The 27,407-nt window shown below is 40.6% G+C and overlaps 1 protein-coding gene across 2 annotated transcripts in view; it reads right to left on the minus strand.

Annotated features, from left to right (window-relative positions):
- Positions 1-26,696, minus strand: part of Nox1 (NADPH oxidase 1) — a 53,234-nt gene extending 26,538 nt beyond the window's left edge. For both annotated transcript variants that reach the window (XM_039099398.2, XM_039099397.2), the window contains exon 1: positions 26,269-26,696. The gene's annotated coding sequence lies outside the window, so the exon portion shown is untranslated. The remainder of the gene's footprint in view (positions 1-26,268) is intronic.
- Positions 26,697-27,407: the final 711 nt, after the last annotated feature.

Below are 27,407 nucleotides of genomic sequence, written 5' to 3' on the forward strand. Positions count from 1 at the left end.
TCAGAAAGTAGTTAGTTATGGAACATTTTGTTACTATTGGACCTGTGAGCATTGTTTGGCCTTTCACAGCCAGGTAAGACTGTTAACAGCATCAGCATCTGCATCCCTTGTCCCCAGCAGCCTGCATCACACACTCTGTACTGTGAAAGCTAGCCAGTAAGGAGAGAGCTTTCCTAGGCCAATACCCCCTAGAAGTTTTCATGTCCTGTGACAAAAGTGTGCGATGTCTTCAGCAACAGTCTTCCCACTAAGTTATGGTGGGCAATCAAGATCAATGGCAGCAGCCTGGATTGCTTTGGGGGTCTTTGTAGCAATAGTTTGAGGGGAGGTATCCTAATCTGGCATTTTGTTTTTAATTTGACAGGATGGGCATAATTTCTTAAGTGTTTTTTATTAGAGTGTATAAATTGCTACTGTTGAATTGTTATGTATTGTGTAAAGAAAAATTTTAATGTTTTATTTTCCTATGTGTAGAACTAATACACCAAGATCATTTCTGAAATGTTTGCTTTCTTTACTGCTATGAAGCGTTAATTATGGTATGTATCAAATGTCCATCACATGTTACCTTATTCTTGATCTCTCTATTCAGTTCTCCCTTGCAATTGCCTTATTGCTATGATTTTGAAGGTCGTATCTGATAGGACAAGTTTTCATACCTTGGTGTTCAAAAGTATGGCTATCCTTGGAATTTTGAACTTTTTTTTTCTTTTTCCTCTTTTTGTTTTTTCAGAGCTGGGGACCAAACCCAGGGCCTTGGGCTTACTAGGCAAGCACACTACCACTGAGCTAAATCCCCAACCCCCTGGAATTTTGAACTTTTACATAAATTTTATTTCTAAGTACTTTGCATTTTCATGGGAATATAAATGATACATGTTTAAATTATAGCCATTACATAAAGACCTGGTTTTTTACATATTGAATGTTATATTCAACAGAATTGCTAAATTTACATATAAAATATATCATTTTTGTTTTATGGATAAAAGTGCTTTGCCTGCATGTGTATCTATGCACCACATCTGTGACTGGTGCCCCTGGAGGTAAGAAAATGATTTCAGATTTCCTAGAATTGGAGTTATAGATGATTATGAACTAACATGTGAGCACTGGAAATTGAACCCTGGTCTTACATAACAGCAAGAAGAACTCTTAACCACTGAGTCATCTCTCCAATGATCGCCTCTAAAATCTAATGGGATTTTATATTTAGGTTTGCTATTATAGGTTTGCTAAAAAAATTTAATCAGATTCCCCCCACTAAAATGTTGAACAAAGGGAGTGTTTATGTCTGTTTGTCTAATTTAAAAATCACAAAGGGGGATTCATTCAGTTGACTTTTAAGTAGTATTTTTGGCGTGAGTCCCATCGATACCCAGATACATATTCTTGTCTTATTTTACATTATGCACAAAATAGAATTTGAAAGAAGAAACAATAGCCTGCTTTAACAGCTTTGTTAATGTATAATTTTTATACCATAAAAGTTTTACTCATTATAAGAATATAACTCAACACACAGCACACTCTATATTTAGTTTTAAAAGCTGAAAATCTCTTCCACCCCACAAAACCCATAAAAGTAACAATTTTATTATCTGGGTAACACACCTGCACCTTAGTGTTATGTAATACAGAGTGAAATTGGAGCACCAGGTGTTAAGGGTATTTATGGAAATAATGCTTACTCTAGGGCATCCAGAAATCATTTAATTATACAAAGAAGCATGCAAGAATGCACAAATTCATATTGCCCAAAGATAACTATATCACAAATTGACTATCGCGATAGCCATATCACTGTAACTGTAGCTAAGATACATTCATGGCCAGGTCAGTTTTCATTCAGTGTGGAAGGAAGCATTCTCAGAGGGAAGTTGGAGTGGAGTGGTGCTTTAATGACTCGCCGCAAAGTGACTTACTGTTGTAAGTTGCACACAACATTGGAAAAGCTGAAGACCACTTCTTAAAAGAGGAAGCCTGAGCCTGTGTGTAAAGGAGGGTGACCAGAATTTTGAGACATACTATATTAGGAGGGGATAAGGACTTTAGGAAATGTATCTTTGAAAAGAGATTTGTCATGGATAGGAGTTATGTGTATAATTCACTCCTAGTTTGGACATAAGGAGATGACCTAAGAGTGAAAACTCCAAAATTGCATATTTTGTTTTAATAGAAAGCTAATTTTCTATTTCATTCTTACTTGAGATACCCAGTGAAAATTAGGTGATTTCTTGACAATTACCTTATGTAAACATATCAACACTGGATGGCGTGTGAGCTAAATATGTTTCAAATATTCTCTAACCTTGAATGTGTGATTCATCATGGCCTTTACTATATTCATTTATATTTATTTCCTGAAGTATTATGCTGTGCTAAGTGGACCTTTGCATCTAAGGGTATGGAACGTCCAATCCCTCACTAAGTCAGCTGATCTGCTGGTTAGCAATGATCCTGAACTAAGTTAAGATGGCTGAATAATCTGAGTGGAAAATAACTACAATACTGCAACAGAAAGATCATTTAGCAAGAAAATTATAGCAGCTTATTCAACTACAATAGTCATGACTCTAAACTGAAACCTCACTTCCATTAACAATTAAAGACACTCCTTTCTAACCAAAAGTCCCCCATTTCCACAAATTCACTAGAAATTGCTTTCCTTCCATCGACTTCAAATATTATAAAAGTCTCCCCGACCCTGTATTCTTTCATCTATCATCTTAATGTTTGCATTTCCTAGGTTTATAGATTATTGACATTAATTAAATTTGAACTCGACTGCTTCCTGGAGATCTTGAGAGTGCTTCTGTGGCATCAGTGGCTAGTAAGTGGATTCTTATACACTGTCAACCCTACCATCAACTGACCGTTTCCTTGTTGTTGCTGCTTTGGTTTTTTTCTAAGAGAAGACTTCTCTACTTAACCCTGGCTGTCCTGAAACTGGCTCTGTTGACCAGGCTGGCCTCAAACTCTGAGATTTGCTTGCCTCTGTCTCCCAAGTGCTGTGATTAAAGGCGAGCACCACCACTGCTTGGCTCATGCTACTTGGCAGTTCTTTTTCCTGGTTACTTGCCTCATTTCTCACTTGCCCTAAACCTACAATTTTTGTACATCTCCAGGAATTACTATGTAACCGTTGGTGCTGACACATACACAGGACCCACTCAAGAACCTTTAAAAGAATACGATGGTCATGCCTGCAGAAAATTAAGTAGTCTGCCTGCAGACTTTCTCCTCTCTCTGTGTTTCCCCAGATGCAATCACCCAATCGTGTCCCTAGCTCAAAACCTTTGACTTACATTCTGTCCTGCTGGCAAAATATACTAGGGCAACAGTGGCCCAAAATGTGTGGTAGTAGCCAACCAGTGTCTGATTTGATCCACAAGAAGGAACCGACACCCAGCCCTTATATGATAACCAAGAACAGGAGCGTAGATAGCCCAGAAATCTAAGGTAAAATCACTCACTACTGGTCTGAAAAATATCAATAACCTCTGCTTCATTCCCCTGCCCCTGCATTTCTTGTAAACAAGATAAGTTTTGAGCTGAAAGTTTTGTGGATGGGTTGGTGTCCCTATCACTCCGCTGGGGTTCCTGCCTGGCTAGTAGAAAGTGGCTTTTTCAGGTTCCATGTCCCCAATGCTGTGAGTCACAGCTAAGGTCATTCCCATTGATTCTTTTTTTTTATTTCTAATCCTTTATTTTTTTTATTAACTTGAGTATTTCTTATTTACATTTCGATTGTTATTCCCTTTCCCGGTTTCCGAGCCAACATCCCCCTAGCCCCTCCCCCTCCCCTTCTTTATGGGTGTTCCCCTCCCCATCCCACCCCATTGCTGCCCTCCCCCCAACAATCACGTTCACTGGGGGTTCAGTCTTAGCAGGACCCAGGGCTTCCCCTTCCACTGGTGCTCTTACTAGGATATTCATTGCTACCTATGAGGTCAGAGTCCAGGGTCAGTCCATGTATAGTCTTTAGGTAGTGGCTTAGTCCCTGGAAGCTCTGGTTGCTTGGCATTGTTGTACATATGGGGTCTCGAGCCCCTTCAAGCTCTTCCAGTTCTTTCTCTGATTCCTTCAATAGGGGACCTATTCTCAGTTCAGTGGTTTGCTGCTGGCATTCGCCTCTGTATTTGCTGTATTCTGGCTGTGTCTCTCAGGAGCGATCTACATCCGGCTCCTGTCGGTCTGCACTTCTTTGCTTCATCCATCTTGTCTAATTGGGTGGCTGTATATGTATGGGCCACATGTGGGGCAGGCTCTGAATGGGTGTTCCTTCAGTCGCTGTTTTAATCTTTGCCTCTCCCTTCCCTGCCAAGGGTATTCTTTTTCCTCCTTTAAAGAAGGAGTGAAGCATTCACATTTTGATCATCCGTCTTGAGTTTCGTTTGTTCTAGGGATCTAGGGTAATTCAAGCATTTGGGCTAATAGCCACTTATCAATGAGTGCATACCATGTATGTCTTTCTGTGATTGGGTTAGCTCACTCAGGATGATATTTTCCAGTTCCAACCATTTGCCTACGAATTTCATAAACTCGTTGTTTTTGATAGCGGAGTAATATTCCATTGTGTAGATGTACCACATTTTCTGTATCCATTCCTCTGTTGAAGGGCATCTGGGTTCTTTCCAGCTTCTGGCTATTATAAATAAGGCTGCGATGAACATAGTGGAGCACGTGTCTCTTTTATATGTTGAAGCATCTTTTGGGTATATGCCCAAGAGAGGTATAGCTGGATCCTCAGGCAGTTCAATGTCCAATTTTCTGAGGAATCTCCAGACTGATTTCCAGAATGGTTTTACCAGTCTGCAATCCCACCAACAATGGAGGAGTGTTCCTCTTTCTCCACATCCTCGCCAGCATCTGCTGTCACCTGAGTTTTTGATCATAGCCATTCTCACTGGTGTGAGGTGAAATCTCAGGGTTGTTTTGATTTGCATTTCCCTTATGACTAAAGATGTTGAACATTTCTTTAGGTGTTTCTCAGCCATTCGGCATTCCTCAGCTGTGAATTCTTTGTTTAGCTCTGAACCCCATTTTTTAATAGGGTTATTTGTTTCCCTGCGGTCTAACTTCTTGAGTTCTTTGTATATTTTGGATATAAGGCCTCTATCTGTTGTAGGATTGGTAAAGATCTTTTCCCAATCTGTTGGTTGCCGTTTTGTCCTAACCACAGTGTCCTTTGCCTTACAGAAGCTTTGCAGTTTTATGAGATCCCATTTGTCGATTCTTGATCTTAGAGCGTAAGCCATTGGTGTTTTGTTCAGGAAATTTTTTCCAGTGCCCATGTGTTCCAGATGCTTCCCTAGTTTTTCTTCTATTAGTTTGAGTGTGTCTGGTTTGATGTGGAGGTCCTTGATCCACTTGGACTTAAGCTTTGTACAGGGTGATAAGCATGGATCGATCTGCATTCTTCTACATGTTGCCCTCCAGTTGAACCAGCACCATTTGCTGAAAATGCTATCTTTTTTCCATTGGATGGTTTTGGCTCCTTTGTCAAAAATCAAGTGACCATAGGTGTGTGGGTTCATTTCTGGGTCTTCAATTCTATTCCATTGGTCTATCTGTCTGTCTCTGTACCAATACCATGCAGTTTTTATCACTATTGCTCTGTAATACTGCTTGAGTTCAGGGATAGTGATTCCCCCTGAAGTCCTTTTATTGTTGAGGATAGCTTTAGCTATCCTGGGTTTTTTGTTATTCCAGATGAATTTGCAAATTGTTCTGTCTAACTCTTTGAAGAATTGGATTGGTATTTTGATGGGGATTGCATTGAATCTGTAGATTGCTTTTGGTAAAATGGCCATTTTTACTATATTAATCCTGCCAATCCATGAGCATGGGAGATCTTTCCATCTTCTGAGGTCTTCTTCAATTTCTTTCTTCAGTGTCTTGAAGTTCTTATTGTACAGATCTTTTACTTGCTTTGTTAAAGTCACACCGAGGTACTTTATATTATTTGGGTCTATTATGAAGGGTGTCGTTTCCCTAATTTCTTTCTCGGCTTGTTTCTCTTTTGTATAGAGGAAGGCAACTGATTTATTTGAGTTAATTTTATACCCAGCCACTTTGCTGAAGTTGTTTATCAGCTTTAGTAGTTCTCTGGTGGAACTTTTGGGATCACTTAAATATACTATCATATCATCTGCAAATAGTGATATTTTGACTTCTTCTTTTCCGATCTGTATCCCCTTGACCTCCTTTTGTTGTCTGATTGCTCTGGCTAGAACTTCAAGAACTATATTGAATAAGTAGGGAGAGAGTGGGCAGCCTTGTCTAGTCCCTGATTTTAGTGGGATTGCTTCGAGTTTCTCTCCATTTAGTTTAATGTTAGCAACTGGTTTGCTGTATATGGCTTTTACTATGTTCAGGTATGGGCCTTGAATTCCTATTCTTTCCAGGACTTTTATCATGAAGGGGTGTTGAATTTTGTCAAATGCTTTCTCAGCGTCTAATGAAAAGATCATGTGGTTTTGTTCTTTCAGTTTGTTTATATAATGGATCACATTGATGGTTTTCCGTATATTAAACCATCCCTGCATGCCTGGGATTAAGCCTACTTGGTCATGGTGGATGATTGTTTTGATGTGCTCTTGGATTCGGTTTGCCAGAATTTTGTTGAGTATTTTTGCGTCGATATTCATAAGGGAAATTGGTCTGAAGTTCTCTTTCTTTGTTGTGTCTTTCTGTGGTTTAGGTATAAGAGTAATTGTGGCTTCGTAGAAGGTATTCAGTAGTGATCCATCTGTTTCAATTTTGTGGAATAGTTTGGATAATATTGGTATGAGGTCTTCTCTGAAGGTTTGGTAGAATTCTGCACTAAACCCGTCTGGACCTGGGCTCTTTTTGGTTGGGAGACCTTTAATGACTGCTTCTATTTCCTTAGGAGTTATGGGGTTGTTTAACTGGTTTATCTGTTTCTGATTTAACTTCGGTACCTGGTATCTGTCTAGGAAATTGTCCATTTCCTGAAGATTTTCAAGTTTTGTTGAATATAGGTTTTTATAGTAAGATCTGATGATTTTTTGAATTTCCTCTGAATCTGTTGTTATGTCTCCCTTTTCATTTCTGATTTTGTTAATTTGGACGCACTCTCTGTGTCCTCTCGTTAGTCTGGCTAAGGGTTTATCTATCTTGTTGATTTTCTCAAAGAACCAACTTTTGGTTCTGTTGATTCTTTCTATGGTCCTTTTTGTTTCTACTTGGTTGATTTCTGCTTTGAGTTTGATTATTTCCTGCCTTCTACTCCTCCTGGGTGTATTTGCTTCTTTTTGTTCTAGAGCTTTTAGGTGTGCTGTCAAGCTGCTGACATATGCTCTTTCCTGTTTCTTTCTGCAGGCACTCAGCGCTATGAGTTTTCCTCTTAGCACAGCTTTCATTGTGTCCCATAAGTTTGGGTATGTTGTACCTTCATTTTCATTAAATTCTAAAAAGTTTTTAATTTCTTTCTTTATTTCTTCCTTGACCAGGTTATCATTGAGTAGAGCATTGTTCAATTTCCAAGTACATGTGGGCATTCTTCCTTGATTGTTATTGAAGACCAGTTTTAGGCCGTGGTGGTCCGATAGCACGCATGGGATTATTTCTATCTTTCTGTACCTGTTGAGGCCCGTTTTTTGACCAATTATATGGTCAATTTTGGAGAAAGTACCATGAGGAGCTGAGAAGAAGGTATATCCTTTTGCTTTAGGATAGAATGTTCTATAAATATCCGTTAAGTCCATTTGGCTCATGACTTCTCTTAGTCTGTCTACAACTCTGTTTAATTTCTGTTTCCATGATCTGTCCATTGATGAGAGTGGGGTGTTGAAATCTCCCACTATTATTGTGTGAGGTGCAATGTGTGTTTTGAGCTTTAGTAAGGTTTCTTTTACGTATGTAGGTGCCCTTGTATTTGGGGCATAGATATTTAGGATTGAGAGTTCATCTTGGTGGATTTTTCCTTTGATGAATATGAAGTGTTCTTCCTTATCTTTTTTGATGACTTTTAATTGAAAATTGATTTTATTTGATATTAGAATGGCTACTCCAGCTTGCTTCTTCTGACCATTTGCTTGGAAAGTTGTTTTCCAGCCTTTCACTCTGAGGTAATGTCTGTCTTTGTCTCTGAGGTGTGTTTCCTGTAGGCAGCAGAATGCAGGGTCCTTGTTGCATATCCAGTTTGTTAATCTATGTCTTTTTATTGGGGAGTTGAGGCCATTGATGTTGAGAGATATTAAGGAATAGTGATTATTGCTTCCCGTTATATTCATATTTGGATGTGAGGTTATGTTTGTGTGCTTTCATTCTCTTTGTTTTGTTGCCAAGACGATTAGTTTCTTGCTTCTTCTAGGGTCTGTTGGACATTTTTAATGGTCATTTTTGTTTCATTTTTGTTTGTTCTGTGTATAGAATTTGACTGATATATTTGTTTTTATTCTGGAATCTAGATTAATCTCCTTGATTCTAATAGACTATCTAGCCATTATTGTATTCTACAATTTAAAATTTAGTTAAGTTCATGGCAATGTTATTTTAAAAATATATTAATACAGTTTAAAAATAAAGTCTATGAGCAAAACATAAAGAAAATGTCCTAGATGGTGAAAAGGTTAAGAATCTACAAAATGGACTGGAGAGCTGGCCCAGCAGTTAAGAGCACAGGTTGCTCTTCCAGAAGACCTGGTTTTAATTTCTAGCACTCACAAAGCATCTCACAACCAGTAGTAACTCCAGTTCCAGGAGATCTGATGTCCTCTTTGAGCCTCTGAAGGCACTAGGTATTAGCATTCTGTCTAAGTTCCACCCCCACAGTTACCTGGCAACAGCCAGGTATGCCTGGCACTATAAAAGGGGCTGCTTGACCCCTCCTCATTCGCTTTTCTTGCTCTTTCTCTTGCTCTCAGTCTTCCCCTCTTCCCTTCTTCCCCTTTGTCCCTTCTCTCCCCATTTCCCTCTCCCCTTCCCTCCATGTGCTCATGGCCAGCCTTTACTCCTCTCCTCTTCTACTCTTCTTCTCTCATTAAACCTTTCCACGTGGAACCATGTTGGCCTGTTGAACCATGTTGGCCTGTTGCAGTTTGTCCGGACGCGAGCCGAGATTTCTACCCCAACACTAGGTATGAGACTGATGCACATGAAAACATGCAGCTAAACATCTATACACATGAAGTAAAAGAAAATATTTTTAAAAGAATCTACCAAACTACACTATCTGGTGTTTAATTTTACTTCCTCACACCTTTCATAGAACAAATGTTCACATTCACCATTTCTTTATTCCTACAGGCTCCAGGGCATTTCCTTTATTATCACTTAGTTTCTCATCTCTGCAATTCAAAGACTACAAGAAAGAGTCACCTTTTCATATATATCTTATCTATTATCACTGTGGATTCAGTCCCCTCTCATCTCTGTATCATTTTTTGTTCTTTCACAGCCTTCCTTGTCAGGACATCTACTTAAGATATGCCTTTTCCATTCTGTTCTTCTGGCCATTCCCTATTCCTGATAATAGAATTTGATCAGTCTAGCCTTTCTTATGCTGCAAGCCGGATGTGATTATGAGCTGGTCTATTTGATGGCGTTGCCAATCACTGAATGATGTGATCATCCTTTCATTTAATGTGATAATTGGTGAAGTTTATGTTCAATGGGACAGAGGAGGGCTGTGAAAAACTTTCAAGTGTAGTATACAGTAGACTAGGCAGCCATTTATGTCTCCAGTATGGCAAAGTCATCTCTGGTGAAACTTTTGTGTGAATTGCAGGCTGAAAACATTATGGATAGTTTTAGATCTACAACAGTGAGTTATAAAATAGTTACCAAATAAATATGAATCCAATAGTATCAGAACACTTAAAGCTTCATTCAATACCATATAATATACTGTTATCTTTAAGGAAACTGTTACTTAAACAGATCTAGAAACTAAACAGATCTCTGCTGCTTCCACTGCTCTAGGATTACAATTCCTTTAGACAAAACTATGAACTAACCATTAGAAAGTTCCGAGATTTCAATGATAAATTAAGATAATGCTGCTTTTAATACATAATTAAGACCAAAGCCACGTTGTACATTCATTCAGGGCTTCGTTGGCTTCCCACAAAGAGAAGCTAGAAGAGGCAAATCTGAAGGTAGGATAAGAGCAGAGGAATCTGGCAAGGTGAGGACAGATGTGGGGAAAGATTGGGGGGAGGCGGTGCCCAGGAGGGAGGCAGTGAGCAAGATGCAAAGTGAACAAGTTAAAAACAAAAAAACAAAGGATGGAGTATTTGAGCTGAGGACTGTGAAATGGTGGAGTGCATTACACAGCTGGAGGTGGTCCAGAGCTCAAGTAAAGGGCCAAATGACCTGCATGCTCGATCCCATGGTAGCCTCCACAGATCTACAGAACAAGAATTCTCAGCTTAACACTATCGGCAGGTGATTCGTGTGTACATTAATTTAAGATGCTTTGCTAAAAGGACTTACAATCCACAAAGACTTAAAACTCACTGTATAAGTAGGTTGGGGGAAAAGATTGAATGTAAGTAAGCTAGGAATTAATCCCACAAAGTGGTTTCAATTCTTTCCTCCTTTTATTGAAAGATTTGTCTGGTGGAAAATTGTTTTTAAAAATCAACTTTCTTGGGGTTGGGGATTTAGCTCAGTGGTAGAGCGCTTACCTAGGAAGCACAAGGCCCTGGGTTCGGTCCCCAGCTCCGAAAAAAAGAACCCCCCAAAAAAAATCAACTTTCTTTTTTTTTTCTTTCCCGAATTTCCTCGAATCTTTGCAAAGCATACACTAGAAGCAACCCCTCCCTTTTTATTGCAGGAAAAGCCCAATTTTAGCTAGATTGAGTTCAAAGATGCCGACCAGAGCCCTCTGCTGATATAGAGGAAATTCCAAAACAATGGAAAACCCCTGAGTCTTTGTGGAGTTAGCACCTGTCATGGATCCTACATCCTGGAGAAGGGAGATGGGGTGGGAAGCCATTATTAAGTTCTTCACTCTGCATCAGGAAGCTCAGAACACTTCACACTCAGTGGCCACTTCTCCACTGACAAATCTGAGAAACAGAATAAAAGCCAATAGGATGACCTTAAGTCTTAACATTTAGAAAACTCAGCTGAACTTCCTTGACTTTTCCCTGAATCAATTCATATATAGTAAAGGATTCTTGTTTTCCTAATATTTAGTCTGGCGGGTGTGCTTGTTGAGCCATTCCCACCTGAGTAAAGCATGCAAATGAGCCTCTGACCTCTATTCAGTTGCCTTTGATTTCTACTGGTAGCAGGAAGAAAAGGGAAAATGGGGAATTTGGGGCGACAGAAATATATTTACTTTATTGTTTTATAATTGGCTCCTTGACTAGATTACATTGTTTCAAAGGGGAGAAATACGTGGCTTTAAAAGTTTGAGATAAACCCCATTTTCCTCAAAGAAAGCTTTCCTCTACTGTACTTCCCAGAGACTCACAGATCAAAGTGAGCATTCACTTATTTAACATTCATTCAACATACATCAAAATAATTGCTGTGGAATAAAAATATCTTCTAAAGCAATTGATTATATTATAAAATTAACCAATTAAAATATATCTATAACTTTAAGTCTATGCTATACACACATCTATAAAGCTTAGATGATCTAATTTATGGGTATTTCTTTTTATTGATACATAATTATATGTGATAAACAGTTATTAAATATTTGCTATCAAACAAGTACTATGCAAAGAGCTGATATAGAATTCCATGAGACGGGCAAGCTTTCTGTCATCATTGAACTTACATTCTAGGAGGGACAGATAAATAAACATATCATTTTGGGGCAATTATGAGTACTATGAAGAAAATTCAAACAGGAAATGGAGTCGAGAATGATTTGTATGTGGTAGAGGGGTTAATTTCGACAGGGTGATCAAAAAGAGCTTCTGGAGAGGAGTTTGCATAGGGAAGGCTTTCTTCTGTGTGCTGCGTATTGAAACTTGCTCCCCCAGCATTGCTGTAGCCATTTTGTCCCATGCCTGCCACTCATTTCAAATTGTTACTGATGCAGGAAAAATAGCTTGGCTCAGAACAGGGTCAAATTTGGCCACATATACTGTTATGTTCTGAGGTTTGTTAATCTTAAGAAATTTCACAACCATAAGTTTCGCTTAGGACCAATCAGAATAAAGATCAGTTAGAACTATTCTTTGACTAGAAGCACTCGGCTCACACAGAGGGAAAAGCATTCCACAAACCAAAAGCAAATATTTATCCTCCTTTAATGAGGGTATACTACGATAAGATTGTATGAATTTTAAAAACAGGAGTATGATTTGAAGCTTGCTACATTTTGTTAAATTTTTTTTTAAAATGTCTTTATTGTTTTTTTAAAAGGAGAAAGAAGAGAAGTACTTTGAAATCCAGAGGAGATTTGGAGTTTGGGAAAGGAGAAATGCAATGACTGCATGGATTAGATGACCTAGGTGTTCTGAAACTGAAGCCCAGCATGGTTTTTCCACAGTGCTCGTGAGCAGGACCCTGTGTTAATAAGTCCTGTTCTGCTTCAGGGCTTCACCAATTGACTTGTGGGGACAGGCCATGCCTATACATAAATAAGATGTTTTATCATTATAAAAGGCACATAACAAAATCCACCATTTTAACCAATTAAAAATGTACAGTCCAGGGGCTGGCTAGATGACTCCGTGGTTAAGAGTGCTTGCTGTTCTTACAGAGGACTCATATTTGCTTCCCAGCAATCACATGACAGATGACAATGACAGTCACTCCAGTTCCAGGCATAAAACCACCTCTTCTGATCTCAGAGGGCAACACACGCATGCACGCACACAGGCGCGCACACACACACACACACACACACACACACACACACAGGGGGGGAGGTGCAAGTACTTACATATACACAAAAAATTAATGTTTTTTTCAATATCCAGCTTGGTGGTATATAGCATATCCCAGCATTGTGCAATTATGGACATATCCATCTCCAAAACACTTTCATCACCACATCAGAAAAACTCCCTCATTAAGCAGTCACTTCCATCTGCCTCCCCCCACACCGGAGCAATAATTGTTAGCATTCTGGTATCTGCTTTTGGCTTCTGTAGATCTGCCTGTTATAGACATTATATATAACTGGAATCATCATACATGACCACTTGTGTCTGGTTTCTTTCCCTGAGCAGAAGGTTTTCAAGATTTTTCAATGTCAGTGGAACTATCTGGGCTTCTTACCCCTTCTTTCTCAAAGGGAACTCCATTCAATAGATAAACCAATTTTTGGTCATTTGTCCATTGATGCATACATAGAAGATGCTTCTGTCTTCCAGCTGTTAATGGATAGTGTTGGGATGAACATTTATATGCTAATTTTTGCTCAAACATCTGTGATCCCTTGTAAAAGTATGTTTTATTTACCTGATGTAATTCTCATCTCTGAGGCTTACTGCTTCTGTCTGCTAACCTAGGCCTAGTCCTGGAAGCCTCTAGCATTCCTAAAATCTAATCTGACACTAGAATGCTTTTAGGCTCTGAGACTCACTGCTGAACAAGTTCACTCTTTCTTGTTCTTTCTGATCTCTGGCTGGATGGATCAACTCAGCTGCTCTGGTTCAAACTCCTTTCCACACTAATGGATTCAATCTGGCCTTTCCGATCTCCTGAATTGCTCTGCTTAGCCTTATACTAATTTTAGCAATCTGTCCTAATCTTCTGACTCCTTCTCATTCTCTGACTCATTCTGTCTTTACCTGTGTCTAGCTTGTTCTCTCTTCAACTTGCCTCTGTAAAACTCTCCCTGTAAAACTACCTCCTGTTTTACTCTTTTCTGTTCTCTTTTAAGTATATCCCCTTTCCTATCTCTTGTGAGAGTTGGGCATATCCTATTCTACCCAATTTTTCTCTAATTCATCCCTTTGTCTGCCACTCAATTAGACATCACTTTCAAACTTGGGTGCTTCCTTCTACAAACTAGCTTTACCTTCCTTGTTTGGGATTAAAGGTGTGTACTAAGGGTTGAGCCACACCACAACTAGAAATAGTTTTTTCCAATAAACACAACCTCTCTGTGTTCACAGTGTGATCAAATATCCTGCAAAAGTCCATTCTTTTGTGCATATACCTAGCAGTGAAACTGATAGATCACATGGTAATCCCACATGTGATTAAGGGTGGAGCAGGTTTTCAAATGGTGATTGTACCGTTTTAATTACAATAATAGTTTGTTCTGTCAACAACCACCAATCTCATCCTTACAATAGCCTCAAAACACCATTCAGGGAAAGAAATTCTCCTCCACAAATCTCTTGTACTCCTGAAACACTTCCTGAACATGCCAAGAATGCAAGGCCATGACCTACTCAGGGCACTTGTTACATTCGGTTGCTGCTAACAGCCTTGGGAGAAGAAAAGACTACCTTTCCAGTGTCCTTTTGTAAGAAATAAAACCATCCTGTGCTTAAGGTCCACCTGCCCCTCCTCTGTGCAGCTTACTTAGTCTGTGTGAACCTTGGCTAGCCAACAGACACCACCTTGAAGCTCCTGATATTGCTTGCTATGATATTGATATTGACTTGCTATGCTATAATAAACCCCTTTATCTTTGACCTAATGCAATCATTTTACTTAATACATTGTAAGTAGGGTGAAATCCTCAATGCTTCAATTCTGGATACCTATAAGCCCAGATTAAGGATGAGTTTCTATATCTGCTCTAGAAGGGCTTGTGAACAAGCTTAAACCCCAGGGTCAGGATACAGAAATTTAGTATTTTAAAATGTCTTTCCGTAAAGGATTATTTAATTTTTCCTGTAGATTTTTTTCTTATAGCTCATTCAAATTATTACTGGGCTCTGGGATTGTTTTTTGGTTTTTTAAGACAGGGTTTCTCTGTGTAGCCTTAGCTGTTCTGGAAGTCACCCTGGAGACCAGACTAGCCTTGAAGTCAGAGATCTGCTGGGATTAAAGGCATGTGCCACCACTGCCAGGCTGTTGGACATTTTTTTTTGACTTTTTTATGTATAAATTTTATTTTATTTTTTTATTAACTTGAGTATTTCTTATATACATTTCGAGTGTTATTCCCTTTCCCGGTATCCGGGCAAACATCCCCCTCCCCCCTCCCCTTCCTTATGGGTGTTCCCCTCCCGACCCTCCCCCCATTGCCTCCCTCCCCCCACCAGTCTAGTTCACTGGGGGTTCAGTCTTAGCAGGACCCAGGGCTTCTCCTTCCACTGGTGCTCTTACTAGGATATTCATTGCTACCTATGAGGTCAGAGTCCAGGGTCAGTCCATGTATAGTCTTTAGGTAGTGGCTTAGTCCCTGGAAGCTCTGGTTGCTTAGCATTGTTGTACATATGGGGTCTCGAGCCCCTTCAAGATCTTCCAGTTCTTTCTCTGATTCCTTCAACGGGGGTCCTATTCTCAGTTCAGTGGTTTGCTGCTGGCATTCGCCTCTGTATTTGCTGTATTCTGGCTGTGTCTCTCAGGAGCGAACTACATCCGGCTCCTGTCGGTCTGCACTTCTTTGCTTCATCCATCTTGTCTAATTGGGTGGCTGTATATGTATGGGCCACATGTGGGGCAGGCTCTGAATGGGTGTTCCTTCAGTCTCTGTTTTAATCTTTGCCTCTCTCTTCCCTGCCAAGGGTATTCTTGTTCCCCTTTTAAAGAAGGAGTGAAGCATTCACATTTTGATCATCCGTCTTGAGTTTCATTTGTTCTAGGCATCTAGGGTAATTCAAGCATTTGGGCTAATAACCACTTATCAATGAGTGCATACCATGTATGTCTTTCTGTGATTGGGTTAGCTCACTCAGGATGATATTTTCCAGTTCCAACCATTTGCCTACGAATTTCATAAAGTCGTTGTTTTTGATAGCTGAGTAATATTCCATTGTGTAGATGTACCACATTTTCTGTATCCATTCCTCTGTTGAAGGGCATCTGGGTTCTTTCCAGCTTCTGGCTATTATAAATAAGGCTGCGATGAACATAGTGGGGCACGTGTCTGTTTTATATGTTGGGGCATCTTTTGGGTATATGCCCAAGAGAGGTATAGCTGGATCCTCAGGCAGTTCAATGTCCAATTTTCTGAGGATCCTCCAGACTGATTTCCAGAATGGTTGTACCAGTTTGCAATCCCACCAACAATGGAGGAGTGTTCCTCTTTCTCCACATCCTCGCCAGCATCTGTTGTCCCCTGAGTTTTTGATCATAGCCATTCTCACTGGTGTGAGGTGAAATCTCAGGGTTGTTTTGATTTGCATTTCCCTTATGACTAAAGATGTTGAACACTTCTTTAGGTGTTTCTCAGCCATTTGGCATTCCTCAGCTGTGAATTCTTTGTTTAGCTCTGAACCCCATTTTTTAATAGGGTTATTTGTTTCCCTGCGGTCTAACTTCTTGAGTTCTTTGTATATTTTGGATATAAGGCCTCTCTCTGTTGTAGGATTGGTAAAGATCTTTTCCCAATCTGTTGGTTGCCGTTTTGTCCTAACCACAGTGTCCTTTACCTTACAGAAGCTTTGCAGTTTTATGAGATCCCATTTGTCGATTCTTGATCTTAGAGCGTAAGCCATTGGTGTTTTGTTTAGGAAATTTTTTCCAGTGCCCATGTGTTCCAGATGCTTCCCTAGTTTTTCTTCTATTAGTTTGAGTGTGTCTGGTTTGATGTGGAGGTCCTTGATCCACTTGGACTTAAGCTTTGTACAGGGTGATAAGCATGGATCGATCTGCATTCTTCTACATGTTGCCCTCCAGTTGAACCAGCACCATTTGCTGAAAATGCTATCTTTTTTCCATTGGATGGTTTTGGCTCCTTTGTCAAAAATCAAGTGACCATAGGTGTGTGGGTTCATTTCTGGGTCTTCAATTCTATTCCATTGGTCTATCTGTCTGTCTCTGTACCAATACCATGCAGTTTTTATCAGATGTACCACATTTTCTGTATCCATTCCTCTGTTGAAGGGCATTATAATCTGGCCCTGAGAGATAGTCAGTGCTGCAGCAAGCTCCTGAGTCTGGTCTACAGCCCAGATCAATCGGTCTGTGATTGATTGATAAACCAGCTCTGTTTGATTGAGATTAGTGTCTGAGTTGTTTGTAGTAATGTCCAGACCTCAACACTAAGAAGGAAATGATCATCTGTCTTTGTGATTCTAGACTGAAGGACCAGAGATGAAAATCACCTGTGCGCTGAAGAAGCAGTAAGGCTGGTATCAGATAAGTGTGCATCTTCCTAGAACTCACAGTTAAAGGCGTGACTAAAGGCATAGTTAAAGGCATATGCTAGTGTTACAGGGTCTTTGTGTTTCATCTCCTTCCCTGAAAAATCCTATGACAAAACAGTCAATCCTGTTTCAGAAACTGGGTTGAAATTCCCCGGCTAACTGCATGTTCTTGGTTCTTGTTAAACTGCTTGTTTGCTTCCCCTTGCAACTGCCAACCAGGATGTAGTGTGTGTGTGTGCATGTGTGTGTGTGTGTGTGTGTGTGTGTGTGTGTGTGTGTGTGTGTGTGTGGTCTTTTAAAACTCCATATATATATTTGGGGCTGTCCTGTGAGAAGTGTTTCTCTCTAGGCAATCACCAGCCTGCTCAATTTGAACTTGTTTGTGCTGAGTGGTCTCCATAACACTAGTATGGAATCTTATTTGGAAAGAAGGTGACTATAGATGCAATTACTTAAGATGACATGGGAAGTAGGGTGGTGTCTTAGTTAGGGTTTTACTACTGTTAACAGACACTATGACCAAGGCAACTCTTTTTTCTTCATATTTTTAATTTATTGGATATTTTTATTTACATTTCAAATGTTATCCCCTTTCCCAGTTTCCCCTCCAGAAACCTGCTATCTCCACCTGCTTCTACGAGGGTGCTCCCCGACCCATCCACCCACTCCCTCCCACCCCCTGCCCTGACATTCCCCTACACTGGAGCTTCAAGCCTTCATAGGACCAAGGGCCTCTCCTCCCATTGATGCCCAACAAGACCATCCTTTGCTACATATGTGGATGGAGCCATAGATTCATCCCTGTGTAATCTTGGGGTGGTAATTTAGTCCCTGGGAGCTCTGGGAGGGGTCTGGTTGGTTGATATTGTTGTGGTTCTTATGGGGTTGCAAACCACTTCAGCTACTTCAGTCCTTCCGTTGGGGACCCTGTGCTTAGTTCAATGGTTGACTTCAAGCATCTGCCTCTGTATTTGTCAGGCTCTGGCAGAGCCTCTCAGGAGACAGCTATATCAGGCTCCTGTCAGCATGCCCTTCTTGGCATCTGCAACAGTGTCTGGGTTTGGTTGCTCTCTATATATATGGGCTGGATCTCCAGATGGGGCAGTCTCTGGATGGCCTTTCCTTCAGTCTCTGCTCCACACTTTGTCTCATATTTCCTCCGTGAGTATTTTTGTTTCCCCTTCTAAGAAAGACTGAAGCATCCACATTTCGGTCTTCCTTCTTGAGCTTCATGTGATCTGTGGATTGTATCTTGGGTATTCTGAGCCTTGGGGCTAATATCCACTTATCAGTGAGTGCATACCATATATGTTCTTTTGTGATTGAGTTAAGCTCACTCAGGATGATATTTTCTGGGAGAATCACCACCCATAACCTCCAACTGTATTACAGAACAATCCTGATTTATAAAAAACTGTATGGTATTGGTACAGAGACAGACAGATAGACCAATGGAATAGAATTGAAGACCCAGAAATGAACCCACACACCTATGGTCATTTGATTTTTGACAAAGAAGCCAAAACCATCCAATGGAAAAAAGATAGCATTTTAAGCAAATGGTGCTGGTTCAACTGGAGGTCAGCATGTAGAAGAATGCAGATCAATCCATGCTTATCACCCTGTACAAAGCTTAAGTCCAAGTGGATCAAGAACCTCCACATCAAACCAGATACACTCAAACTAATAGAAGGGAAAGTAAGCAAGAGAAATTTCCTGAACAAAACACCAATGGCTTATACTCTAAGATCACGAATTGACAAATGGGATCTCATAAAATGCAAAGCTTCTGTAAGGCAAAGGACACTGTTGTTAGGACAAAACGGCAACCAACAGATTGGGAAAAGATCTTTACAAATCCTACATCTGATAGAGGGTTACTATCTAAAATATACAAAGAACTCAAGAAATTAGACTCCAGAGAGCCAAATAACCCTTTTAAAAATGGGGTACAGAACTAAACAAACATTCTCAGCTAAGGATTATCGAATGACCAAAAAGCACCTAAAGAAATGTTCAACATCCTTAGTCATCAGGGAAATGAAAATCAAAACAACCCTGAGATTTCACCTCACACCAGTGAGAATGGCTAAGATCAAAAACTCAGGCGACAGCAGATGCTGGCGAGGATGTGGAGAAAGAGGAACACTCCTCCATTGTTGGTGGGATTGCAGACTGGTACAACCATTCTGGAAATCAGTTTGGAGGTTCCTCAGAAAATTGGACATTGAACTATCTGAGGACCCAGCTATACCTCTCTTGGGCATATACCCAAAAGATGCCCCAACTTATAACAAAGACACATGCTCCACTATGTTCATAGAAGCCTTATTTATAATAGCCAGAAGCTGGAAAGAACCCAGATGTCCCACGACAGAAGCATGGATACAGAAAATGTGGTACATTTACACAATGGAGTACTACTCAGCTATTAAAAACGACTTCATGAAATTCTTAAGCAAATTGATGGAACCAAGGAAACTCTTATAAGAATAACATTATATGGGACTGGCTTACCAGTTCAGAAGTTCCGTCCATATCGTCAAGGCAGGAGCATAGCACTGTCCAGGCAGGCATGATACAGGAGGAACTGAGAGTTCTACATCTTTATCTGAAGGCTGCTAGTGGAAGACTGACTTCTGGGCAGCTAGGATGAGAGTCTTAAGTCCACAACCACAGTGACCCATCTATTCCAGAAAAGCCATACCTACTAATAGTGCCACTCCCTGGGCCGAGTGTATACAAATCATCACAGGTAGGCTTCTGGTTGATACATCTGGTGTCTTTGCTAAAAGAAGGGTGTGAACACAGACACTTATACGGGAAGACCACCATGCAAAAGTGAAAATAGGGGTCAGGGTAATGCTTATTTCCAGAACGCCAAAGGTGGCCAGCTGATGCACTCAGACATTTGCCTGCATCTGCCTCTCTGCCTCTCTGCCTCTCTGCCTCTCTGCCTCTCTGCCTCTCTGCCTCGCTGCCTCGCTGCCTCGCTGCCTCTCTGCCTCTCTGCCTCTCTGCCTCTCTGCCTCTGCCTCTCTGTCTCTCTGCCTCTCTGCCTCTCTGCCTCTGCCTCTCTGTCTCTCTGCCTCTCTGCCTCTGCCTCTCTGTCTCTCTGCCTCGCTGCCTCGCTGCCTCGCCGCCTCGCCGCCTCGCTGCCTCGCTGCTCCCTCCGGAGTGCTAGGATTATAGGCATGTCCCACTGTGCCTGGGCACCTTATTTTTTGAATCAGGGTCTCTCACTCAACCTGAAACTGATTCACCTAGACTGGCTGGCAAACAATCCCTGGGGATCCTCTAGTGTTCATTTCCTGAGCCTTGGAATTACATGTTCATTGCTACTGTAACTGGCTTCCTCCCTCCCTCCCTCCCTGCCTCCCTCCCTTCCTTTCTTTTTGTTCTTCCCTTCCTTCCTCCCTCCTTCCCTCTTTTCCTTCCTTCCTATCTGGAAATGCCATATTTATTACTATAAAAGCCAATTTTCTTCCCAATTTTTAAATCTTTGACAAATTTGTCCATGTGAATATGGATTTTGAGTCATTTTACCCTTTTCCCCTCTGTTTTCTCCCTCCCTCTCCTGCTGAAACTTTTAATTCTTTCCAACAAGTCTCTTCTACTTCCTTGTCTCCTTTCTGTGTGTAACGCAGTGACGTTAATGATGAGTTGCTGGTGCAAGCACGGCTGGGAAATTCTTTAATGGAGTCAGGACAACTTCTCAGTACTTAACCGCTAAAGAAAATGACAGCTCCTCAGCAGCCATTAACTGCACTGCCAGTTGCCTCAGGAAGGAGCATTGCTTCATGGGCTCCTCTCCAATTCGTGATTAAAGGTTGATAGGTTCAAACTGTCCTTCTCATGTCCCAATAACCACAGCTGCAGTGAGTTCATGAGTGCAATGTATCTATGTAGCATGTTTAGCTATGTAATGTCCAGAAGACATACACATACTTGTATATTGCCTGATACTCTGGCTCGTATATTCTTTTCTCTCCTTACCGGATGTTCTCAGAACCTTAGAGGGTGGGATATAGATGTCTCCTTTAGACCAATCATCTGGGCATCACTTACTCTTGGTACTTTGGCTGGTTATGAGTTCCTCCACTAACTGCCATGTACTACAATTAAAAATCTTTCTGATAAAAGCCAAACACCATGCTAAAATCGATAGTATTTAGAAAGTAGTTTAACACAACACAACCTTTTACCAAAACAATAGTAGTATATTTTTTCCTAGTGTCTATGATTTTCCTAGTCTTTGAAAGGAGAGGAGGGGTTGGGGATTTAGCTCAGTGGTAGAGCGCTTGCCTAGCAAGCGTAAGGCCCTGATTTCGGTCCCCAGCTCCAGAAAAAAAAAAAGAAAAAAGAAAAAAGAAAAAAAAAAAAAAGAAAGGAGGGGAATCGTGTCATTTTCTGTGAAAAAGCACAACATCAAAAGAGTCCTTTAAAATGGAGTTAGAAAGCCACATGTGGAGAAAAACTGGGACTGTACTGTGTAACTGTCGATCATGCTAATGAATGATATGCATAAAAATTGCTGAGAAGTAAAGCTCAAGTATTCTTACCATAAACAATAGTTGTGTAAGGTGATGAAGATAAGTTAATCAGTTTGAATTGATCATTTCATGATGAATAACTTATATAAAACACATTACTTCCTATGCTGTTAATATGTCAATTATACTGTATTACTGCCAAGGGGGAGAATCACACATTCATATGTCATTAACTGTATTTTTAATACTTTTTAGCAGCTGGGCATGATGATATACACCTTTACTCCCTACACTCTTGTATAGCAGAGGCAAGTGGATTTCTGTAAGTTTGAGGCCAGCCTGGTCTACATAGAAAGTTCCAGGACAATAAGGGTCACATAGTGAGACCCTATTTCAAGAAAAGAAAATATTCACTACTGGGACAATAGGTCATACAAACAGTTAAGAACTTTTGATTTAGTCTAGGCTTCAAATAGGAGAATGTAAGCATCTAGCTATGTTGGAGAATGGAACATCTGGGCAGGCTATTTCAAACACCAAGAAATCACTTCTTAGCATATATTTTTGATTAAGACAAATCAAAAAGTGACTAGCCATCCTCATACTATGTATTAAAAACAATTTAAAGTGAACTTTAAAATGGTTCACCAATGTGAATAAATATACCTAGTCCCTGTCCCCTTCAAAATGCATTCCAAATGTACCCCCTCTCCCAACACTCCACCACCTCAACCTGAGACTAGAAATTCAAACTATTATCTTGTAGGTAGATGCAATATTTCATTAAAGAATTGATTCTTTGAGACTGAGATATCATGGGTTTATAAGATCCATCACTCATTGATACACCAAAACAGACACACAAAATGCTGACAATTAAACTATGACATATTAATGGCAAAATTCATACCAGTTTCAGAGATGATTAAAGTGCACAAATTCACATTTTAAGTAAAATAACATACGCCATGCCTCTGAAACAGAAAAACTGTGCAGTACATTATAGACAATGTAAAACAGCACACATGTACAAATAGAATGTAGTAAAGAATATTGCTCTGGTGTTCTTTACTTAGGAACTCAGAAGAGGTCTCATATCTACTGTCTTGCCACAAGATGGCGAAAGTTTCAAGGAAACTCTGAGAGAGGCTGTGAGGAAGTGAGGGCAAAGTCTAGTTGTAAGGTTTATGGTAACAAAAGACAACGAGTCTGTGTTTGGAGAACCTTCAATGGCTCTTTTCAATTGATCACAATGAACAGAAAGCAAATACTTCAGAGAGATGTAAAGATGCATGTGGAATGTTTCCTTCTTTACACAAGGTGCAAGAACAAATTCCTGTGGTTGCTATAGACACAGACATGTGGACTCTGTCAGTCAAGGCTGTTTAATATGTTCTAGACTGTTCTTCAGTCCCAGGCAGGCAGCTTGGTTGGTAAGTGGTTCACAACAAGACTAAGTCTGCCACCAATGCTTCCTTACTGCTACCAGGCAACTCATTTGTTTTTAGTGCAAGGCATGTCGCAGGGAAAATCATGAGATGTGACCTCTGAATATGCCTGTGAGAGGAGTGAGGCAAAAGGCACAAATAACCATTATGAGTCACACTGGCTCTATGGGGCGTGTTATTAAGAGGTCTGAAATCTACAGACCCAAAGAAGGCCTAAGTGTGGAAGCTTGACTCTCACTTAGAAGGGGGAATAAAATAGTCATAAGAGGCAGATGGAGGGGGGAAACTGAGAGGGAAGGAGAGGTGAATTGGGGGATCAGAATCCAATGTGGAAGGTCAGGCTAGATGGCTCTGATAGTGAATAGAAGTCTGCAATTTGCAGGAGTAAGGAAGTTGGGGGGGCGTCTCCAGGACTGGACAGAGATCTGGGTTAGGAGAGGCATCCAGGAATCAATGGGGATGACCTTTGCTGTGCCTCACAGCACTGGGTATGTGGAGCCTGGGGAGGCCTCTTCCTGTGGTCTGGCAGGGGCCCCAGTGGAGCAATGGAGACACCGGCTTGCCAACAGGACTTTTGGCCCAGGGTTTATCCTGTCTACAGTGGGTACAGGCATGGAGTATAGGGCAGAGAGGCTGACGGAGTGGTCAACCAAAGCTTGGGACCCATCCACGGGCAAGCACTATTGATGATGATCTATTATGCTTGCAGACAGATGCATGTTGTCTTCTGAGAGGCCCCATCCAAGCAGCTGACTTGGATGGATATAGATACCCACAGCCAAACAGTAGACGGAGCTTGGGGACTCTTATGGAAGAGTTGGGAAAAGGATTGCAGAGCCCTGAAGGGGTTAGGAAGTCCACAAGATCAACAGAGTCAACTAACATGGATCCTTGGGTCTCTCTGAGTCTGAACCCAAAAACATATATGGACTGGAGCTAGGCATCCCAGCACATATGTAGCAGATGTGCAGCTTGACCTTCATGTGGATCCTAAACAACAGGAAAGGGGGCTGTCCCAAAAGCTGTTGTTGTACCTGGGATGTGTTCTTCTGACTGGGCTGCCTTGTCTGCTGTCAGTGGGAGTGGAAGCACCTAGCCTCATGGACACTTGAAGTACCAGGGTGGGGAGATACTCAGGGAAGACCCCACTCACTTGGAGGGGGATGGGGGAAAGATTGGGGGTGACCAGGAGGGGGCAGTGATTGGTTGGGATGTAACCTGAGTAAGTGGAAGAGAGAGAGGGGGGGGGGGAGGAGGGGGAAAGGGGGAGGGGCAGAGGGGGGAGAGGAGGAGGGAGGAGAGAGGGATGGGGAGAGAGGAGGAGGGGGGATGCAAACTGGAACAAAACCCCAAGAAACGAATTTGCCAATATCTAGTACAAATTAAACAAGGATATATTACTTTTTAGAAGCTATTGCAATGGCATACCAAGGGAAAAAACATGACTGACATATAGTTAATGTTATGTATTAACATTATTTTAATGTCAGTAGACTAAATAGACATAACATACCCACATCATGGAGTATCACAAAGTTACAAAAGGGCATGAAAACAATCTTCACATGTTGAAGAATGAGGTTCAAGATGAATAAGTGAAGATCAGAAATGTGAGCCAACATTTGAAGAAACTAAAGGAAAAGGGAAATGGGATGGAATGACAGGAAGGAAACTAAACTTTCTACTTTGTTATCTAGCTGTAAGCTTTGGAAATATGGATGTGCGCTAAAATGAAATTAAGTCAAAGAGAAGAAAGGCAAGTCTTAAAATTGTGACAAACTGAAACAAATGAATCAGAACTGTAGGTCCGGTGAGCAGCATAATTTTACGAAGAAGAGAATCACTTCCAGGGATTTTAATTATATATCTGGAATGATATGGTTTAAAGATAAAACTAGTCACAAAATAACCTTAAATGGCTTTAAGCAAATAAGTATGAAGTTAATATAGCTATAAATGTAAGAAAAACACAAACATAATGAAGTTAGCTAGACCTCTGTTCTACTAAATGTATGTTAGAAATATCATTGTGCCATTTCTTTTTCCCTGTTTCCCTTTCTGTCCATCCACTCTACTCTCTTTTTCAGCTTAGTCACTAAATTTATTGTCTTCATCTGCAAAGCCTTTGCAGAACGTTATTGTTTGGTTTAGTTCTGTAGCACTCCAAGGAAGCTTCCTTCAAGTCATTTCAATCTCCTGTGGGCTAGAGACATTTGAGGACCATTTCACCGGTTCTTAACTTCTTTATCAAGATCCTTGCCATAGAGTAGATTTTTTTTAAATTGAAAACAGATTTTCTTATATATATTATAATATATTATATTATATATTATAATATATTATATTATATATAAGAATATATATAATATATTCTTATATATTATATATATTATATTATATTATATATTAATCATAATATATTATGATTATACTTTCCCCTCCTCAACTCCTCCAAGTTCCTCCCCACCTGCCCAAATCTACATCCTTTCTTGTTCTCTATTATTAGAAAAGAAACCAGGCACCTAGAAAATTAATAATGAAATAAGACAAGATAATAATAAACTTGAATAGGACAAAACAAATGAACAGGGAAACTAAAAGTCAAAGAAAAAAAACATAAGAAATACATGTAGACACATCAGCGAATCACGTACCCTTAAGATATTTGGTTTTATCCTAGGTCTCTCAGCTATCTAGCACTTGGTTCTTGATTACCTGAAGCATCTCATGGAGTGGGCCTTAAGTCCAATCAGATCTTGGTTGGTTACCCACAAGCCCTGCACCACTATTTCACTAGCACAGCTGGCAGGCCCGTCACCTCTGTAGATCAAAGGGTTTGTAGCTGGGTTGGTGTTTCCCTTTCTCCTTCAGTAGCATGTAGAGTTGGTTGTCAAATTACCAGAAGCAAAGAAAGGAGAGCTTCCTGGAGGAAGACCATTGCAGAGCAGCGGGAGAGAACTTGGACATTTTAAAATGCCTCTTCCATGTCTCTCCCTGACCATGAAAAAACAGGCAGTTGGGAGGAAGACAGTTTACCCTTGAGGTAGGTGGTTTGTCCCAGAGAAAGCAGTATAGACTTCATTCACAAAATATTGTATCTCTGCAACTTACCTGTCTGGTGGCTCCTTCAAAGAAAGATACAAATGCTATGAAATGTTTCTCTTCACTTTAAATATTCCAAGAGCTGAAGCAGGTTCCCAGGTAGTATTTGCTGAAAGCCTCCAAGAAAAAGGCATACCTTTTGCAGCAGCCTTTGAGGAGGGATAGCAGTTGGTACAAGCAAAGGGCAAACTGAAAAGCTTTGGGAAAGGAGAGACTGAAAAAGGAAGACATGCATGAAAGAGATTTTAGCATGACTTCTGTAAATCAATGAAATGGGTAGCCATGCGCATGCCCAGAGGCTCTGTAAAGCTCTGACAGCACCCCATGCTGCTGGCTCAACATCAGAGTTCACACAAGCAGAGAACAAAGACTGAGGCACAGTTGTAAATGGTCCACCTAAACACTGAGGGACTAACCACACCCCCACTGCCAAAAAAAGAACACCCAAGACTTAATGCGTCTTAATTTATTTCTAAAACTAGCCAAGAGAAAAAAAAGGGAAGCATTCATCTTGCCTTTTCTGTAATACACTGTGACTCAGAGTGAGGAGATAGCTGATGAGGGAAAGTACCTATTTATAGAAGAATCCAGGCAGAAGAAACATTAGCATTAGAAAAAAATCTCCATGTCGTGATTCCTTAATGAAACACTGGATCTAGGCAATGATTAATTAGATAAATTGATAGGATTCTTTATTTTGTTATTATTTATTTATCTATTTATTCTAGAGGCAGAGTCTCATGTAGGCCAGGCTGGCATCCCAGGCCTGGCCTAGCCAAACATGAGCTTCTAATCATCCTACTTCTACCTCCTAAGTACAGAGGTTGCAGGCTTGCACTCCCACTGCTCAATTTTTGCAATGCTGGAATCCAATCCAGTGCTTCCTGCATGCTAAGCAGGCACTGTGCCAATCGAGCTACATCCACATCCCTGATGAGGGTCTTTAAAATGGGGGGGGGTGGGCATGTATCCCCTGATCGCACTGATGAACAGCACTATCAATCAAACTCAAGGAGGTGGATACCACATGCCACCATGTAATGTGGGAGGAAGTAGAGCACGCTCTTGGGTATGTAGCTGTACCCAGCTCTTTCTGTAATCAAATACCTGTCAATAGCGACTTGAGGATGAAGGGTTTGTTTTAGCTC

Source organism: Rattus norvegicus, chromosome X, assembly GCF_036323735.1.
Source record: "Rattus norvegicus strain BN/NHsdMcwi chromosome X, GRCr8, whole genome shotgun sequence".
In the NCBI taxonomy this organism is placed as follows: domain Eukaryota; kingdom Metazoa; phylum Chordata; class Mammalia; order Rodentia; family Muridae; genus Rattus; species Rattus norvegicus.